At 43.6% G+C, this 6,135-nt stretch overlaps 1 protein-coding gene across 1 annotated transcript in view; it reads right to left on the bottom strand.

The window, feature by feature from the left end:
* Positions 1 to 5,765, bottom strand: part of DTNB (dystrobrevin beta) — a 235,471-nt gene extending 229,706 nt beyond the window's left edge. The window contains exon 1 of the mRNA XM_024764484.1: positions 5,747 to 5,765. The gene's annotated coding sequence lies outside the window, so the exon portion shown is untranslated. The remainder of the gene's footprint in view (positions 1 to 5,746) is intronic.
* Positions 5,766 to 6,135: the final 370 nt, after the last annotated feature.

The following is a 6,135-nucleotide window of genomic DNA, read 5'->3' as shown; positions in this document are numbered from 1 at the left end:
CGCCGCCCCGAGGAGGGGGCGGGCCAGCGGGCAGAGTTCCCCTCGAGGCCCGCCCCCTGCGGCCGGGTTCCGGGCGGGCGGAGTAAACTTGCCCCCTGCGGGCTTTTCCCGTGAGCCAGCTGCGGGCGGCGGAGTTGCCTTCCAACTCCACAGGTATGTGCCCCGCCGGCTGGATGCTCGGCCCGACGTGACTACAAGGTAAAGAATGCAAAGAACCACCTCCATGAATCATTCATCCGCACCTCGAGCACGAGACCCTGCCCTGAGTGATTTTTCCGTGTTAATTTAGCTCAGCAGCCGTTAACTGAGCACCGACTCCGTGCCTAGCGCTGTAGCACTGTACCAGGTGCTGTGTGGGTACACCGTCAAGGTCCCTGGTCTCCAGGAGCGCGTAACTCAGTGGAAAAGCGGCCGTGTAAACAAGCAGGTCTGGTGATCCGTGCAAAGCCAAGCCACGATGAGATGCTGTGGGAGGGCAGAGGAGGAAGGGATTACTTCCGCTTGGAGAATGCAGAGGGATTCCTGGAAGAGGTGGCATTTGTGTTCAGCCTGCAAGGAAGAAAAAGAGAGAAATCCTAGGAGAAAAAAAGGGAGGGCATCAAAAGCTAGGTAAACAGCTTGGGCAAAGGAACAGAGAGTGACCAAGGTTTACCATCTCAGCATCAGCTTGTTTGTTTTAATATCCGTTTTGCTAGAATCCTTTCCAAACTATGTGAAACAGGAGATGATGCCAAATGAGGAACAGCAAAGCTTTTTTTTAACGGCTCAAAGGATCATTTTCTCAACTTTATTTAAGGCTCACGACAGCAGTGTCCTTTAAGGACTTTTGATACGTTAGTGAAGGATGTAAATCCCTAAGCTAAGAGAGCCCAGGCCCCTGTGCTTTGAGTCTGGTTTTTCACTGCTTTTTGGCACCTTATGGCAAGGCAGATCGTACCACCTTCTGCTGCTGTCTGTCTGCCTGCCTGTCTTTAGGACATCCTCTTCCTCCTCCTCTTATCTTCCTATTTTTAAGCCCCTGTGGTGAAGGAAATGCTGGTAACCAACTTTGTTAAGTGAGAGTAAACAGGTTACTCCAAAACACTGGCATCACCTATCACTTATGAATTTTGCGACTATTTTGCATGCTTAGAAGACTTTTTCACTTGTATGCAGGGTCTTACCTATGTTTTGAATATGTTAAGATACTCAGAATACACATAAAAGACACGTTGTTTATTCACTTACTACTCATTGAGCACCAACTGTGTGGGAGGCATTGAAAGGGTGAAACACTGATCCTGCCCTCTGGAGAAAAGAGGTGTAAATGATGTAAAACAATATGTAAATATGGCTCGTTCTGTCTGCTCTACTGACTGAAACCAAAGTAATTTCAATATGTGGACTAGCCATTCTGGGAATTAACCACTTTAAATATATTCATGTTAGCATCTCTCCATCTCGGTTCTGTTTTTCATCACCTCACACATCCTCAGAAAACTTCTTTCAAACATATTGCAGTCATCACTCTCACTCCCAAAGTTACCAACTTCTTTTACCTACTTGTCCTTTTCCTTCACCATCTATTCATGTTCAGGCTTTTCCTGTCCTAAAGAAAAAGGAGGAAACCTCTGTCATTCTAGATCATGCTCCAGTTACTATTCCCTCCCTGTCTTTTAAGACAGAAGTCTTAAAATAGTTTACATTCATCTCTGCCAACTCAGCCCCCTCTCACTCCCCGACCCATAGCTGTGTAGCTTCTGTCCCCCCACATCGCTGCACTGCTCTCAGTCAGTAAGCGCTGGCTTCATCCTAAATGCCCCAGGCCGTTTCTGAGTCCTCTATTACTAGAGCTCTTGGTGGCATTTGAGGACACAGAGCTCTCTACTCTTTTTGACACCCCCTTGGCCTTCACAACGGGACTCCTCTCCTAACCCCTCTGATCACTCCTCCGTCTACAAGGTTCTGTTCTCAGCTTTCATCGCACCCCGTACATTCTCCCTGAGCCGTTGCATCCACCCTGTCTTCATCTGCCACATATATCGGCAACTCCCAAGTGCATTATCTAGCTCAGACCACTCATCTGAGTTCCATGTACACACAAGCCTACTAGACTTCTCCACCTGGATGTCCCAGAGACCCCTCAAGTTCTACTTGTCTAAAACTGTTGGACCCTTGGTTGCCCAGGACCTGGGAGTCATCCTTCATTCTTTACCCATGCCCACCCCCGCCACACCCAACAATCCCATTGATTCTCCTCAAACATAAGTCTACACTCTGTCCCTCTTAGCTCCTCTTACCTAGGCTAATGCAATACCCTTTTATCTTGTCTCCCTCCTGTAGCCTTGTTCCTTCTGATCCATATTCCACACAGCATGTCAGAATTGTTTTTTTTTAATTTGCCGCTTGTGGTGTCACTGCTGGCACACAAGACCTTCCATCTATCTAGCCCTTGTCCACTCCATCTCTTGTCTCTTCCTACACATCCCCCATCCAAACTCCTGAAATGTTCCTACTTTCCCTTGCCTCCATACCTTTGTGCTTGTTTCTCTCTCTCTTTGGACGGTCATTTGAATACAAGCAAAGAAGTTCCAACATATATGTAGCCAAAGTTCCACTTATGATGAAACTATAATCTAAGAAACTTTCTTGAAATAAGAAAATATAAACCTACAAAATGAAAGGACTCACATGTACTTGGGGAAATGACCACAGAATGATCAATTTTGAGAGCTAGCCTCTTGAAACTATTAGACAGGGTCTTCCCTGCCAGTCCAGTGGTTAAGACTCCATGCTTCCAATGCAGGGGGCACGGGTTCAATCCCTGATCAGGGAACTAAGATCCCACATGCCATGTGCTATGGCCAAAATTTTTAAAAATAAAAAAATAGGACTTCCCTGGTGGCACAGTGGTTAAGAATCCGCCTGCCAATGCAGGGGACACGGGTTCGAGCCCTGGTCTGGGAAGATCCCACATGCCGAGGAGCAACTAAGCCTGTGCGCCACAACTACTGAGCCTGCGCTCAAGAGCCTGCGAGCCACAACTACTGAGCCCACGGCCGCAACTAATGAAGCCCGCGCACCTAGAGCCCATGCTCCACAACAAGAGAAGCCACCGCAATGAGAAGCCCCTGCACCGCAACGAAGAGTAACCCCCCCCAGCCCACTCGCCGCAACATGCAGCAACGAAGACCCAATGCAGCCATAAATAAATAAATAGTTTTAAAAAATAGATAAGCCACAAAGCATATCTATAAAAAAAAAGAAAAAAAAGACACAATGAGATACTACTTCACCTCTACTAAGATGGCTGTAATCAAAATCAGACAATAACAAGTTTTGGTGAGGATGTGGAGAAACTGGAACCTTGATGCATTGCTGATAGGAATGTTAACGGTGCAATTGCCCTGGAAAACAGCTTGGCATTTCCTCAAAATGTTAAACATAAAGTTATCATATGACCCAGCACTTCTACTTCTAAGTATATACCCAAGAGACTTGAATAGATATGCCCATACAAAAACCTATACACACATGTACATCGGGTCTTACTCCTCCTAACAGCCAAAAAGTGAAAGCAACCCCCAGATCTATCAACTGATATATGGATGAACAAAATATGGTAAATCGGTTCATACAGTGGCATATTATTCAGCCAAAAAAAAGAATGGAGTACATGCTATAACATGGATGAACCTTGAAAACATTATGCCCAGTGAAAGAAGCTAGTCACAGAAGACCACATATTACACAATTCTGTATATGTGAAATGTCCAGAATAGGCAAGACCATAGAGACAGACAGTAGATTAGTGGTTGCCAGAGGCTGGCGGGGTTGAGGGATTGGGAGAGGACTGATACTGTGTATAGGGTTACTTTTTTTTAAAGTGTATTGATTGATTGATTGTGGCCGCGATGCACAGCATGCGGTTCCCTGACCAGGGATCGAACCCGCATGCCCTGCATTGGAAGCATGGAGTCTTAACCACTGGATCGCCAGGGCAGTCCCTGGGGTTACCTTCTGGAGTGATGAAAATGTTCTAAAGTTGACTGTGGTGACAGTTACAGAACTCCGTGAATATACTAAAACCCACTGAACTGTACACTTCAAATAGATGGATTGAAAGTGAATTCTGTCTCAATAAATCTGGTTATTTGAAAAAAGAGAGCTATAAAAGAATCTTGAAAGACACAAAAGTATACTTGAACAAGACATCCCTTGGTTTTGGTTAAAATATCTCAACATAGTCAAGATGACAGTTCCCCTTATGTTAACTTATAAATTTAATATGCTCCTGCAAAAAATATAAACAAGTTTTTATGTAGCTAGACAAATTGATACCAGAGTTCATATGGAAAACTAAACACTCAAGAATAGCTAGTAACACACTGAAAATTAAGAGTTATGAGAGGTGACTAGTCCCAGCAAATACTGCAGAGTGAAAACAGTGTGGTTCTGACACATGACGAGGCGGACCAGCGTAACCAAATGAAAGGTACAGAAATCAATCCAACTACGTATAAAAATCCAGCATATGATAAACAGTCAAATGCCTGCGGCAAAGAAGGACTTTCTCAAAAATGGTGTTGGGACAACTGGACAGACCTACACAGCCTCACTCTGCTGGTGAGGTTACAGGGAGACAAATATTACTAGAGGGAAGGAAAAATAGTACAACTCCTATCAAGAGGTATTTGGCAATATCTACTGAAACATTTGTACATTTACCTTTCAACCTAGCATTCCCACTTCTAGGAATTTACTCTAAAGATGGTATCTCTAAAAATAATAGGCACCCTTACCTATGTAAGCTTCTTCATTGTACCATTAATTGTATTTGCAGAACACTGGAAACTACCTAAACGCCCAAACACAGAAGACTGGTGGAGTACAATCAATCGGGAAGCACAATTGCACAGAATCAACTGGGAAGCAATGAAGGATATCTTTATGAACCGATATGAAGTAATTGCCAGGGTAAGTCATTAAGTTATAAAAGCAAAATACAAAAGCGAATGTGGTGTATGTTACCTTTTGTGTAATAAAGACAAGAAATAAGAAAATGTAATGGATTTGCTTATTTGAGTAAAAACAATCACAAGAACAGTAAACCAGAAAACAATGATATTGCTTGCCTGTAAGGAACTGGGTAAGGGAAGGGCGTGGAAAGGATAGGGGAGGGAGGAACAATTCTGAGTACATCTTTTTGTGTAGTTTTGGCATTTGGAAGCACGCTAATGTTACATACATTCAAATAATAAAATTAAATCGACAAGCACAGGGAGGGACTTCCCTGGCGGTCCAGTGGTTAAGACTCCGTGCTTCCAATGCAGGGGGCATGGGTTCTATCCCTGATTGGGGAACTAAGATCCCACATACCATGCAGCAGCATAGGGAAAAATCAAAATCTGTAACTAAATGCAAATAGAAACAAATGAACCCAACTGTATGTCAAGTGGATGACATACCACAAAAGAAGTGGGAGAAAGAAGTAAACCAAAGAATTTCAAACATAGTACTTAGATATAACTTTAGTCTAATGCAAACAATAAACTGGGGGAAAAGGAATCAATACCAGGAAAAGAAAAAAACACAAGGGACAGTAAATATATTTTAATATCAATTATCAATATTAATGATTAATAATGTTAATATTAATTGATAATATTGATTACCTTTATTGCTAATATTTACAAATTAAATTAGCAAAATATTTGAAATTTAATATCCAGTGTTAAAGACTTTTTTGAAGAAATGTAAATTTTACCTTTCTGGAAGGTGATTTGGAAATACACATCAAAATCTTTTAAGGGCTTCCCTGGTGGCGCAGTGGTTGAGAGTCCGCCTGCCGATGCAGGGGACACGGGTTCGTGCCCCGGTCTGGGAGGATCCCACGTGGTCTGGGAGGATCCCACGTGGTCTGGGAGGTTCCCACGTGCCGCGGAGCGGCCGGCCCCGTGAGCCACGGCCGCTGAGCCTGTGCGTCCGGAGCCTGTGCTCTGCAACAGGAGAGGCCACAGCAGTGAGTCCCGCGTACCAAAAAAAAAAAAAAAAATTTTTTAAAATATTGGCATCCTTTGACCCAGAAATCCAAATTCTTGCAACTTATGTTATGAAAACATTCAGTGATGTGTAATTACATTTATGCATTAGGAT

This window comes from Neophocaena asiaeorientalis, unplaced genomic scaffold (assembly GCF_003031525.2).
Source record: "Neophocaena asiaeorientalis asiaeorientalis breed wild unplaced genomic scaffold, Neophocaena_asiaeorientalis_V1.1 scaffold345, whole genome shotgun sequence".
Lineage (NCBI taxonomy): Eukaryota > Metazoa > Chordata > Mammalia > Artiodactyla > Phocoenidae > Neophocaena > Neophocaena asiaeorientalis.
Note: the sequence above shows the minus strand (reverse complement) of the source record. Positions and strands in the feature narration are given on the sequence as shown.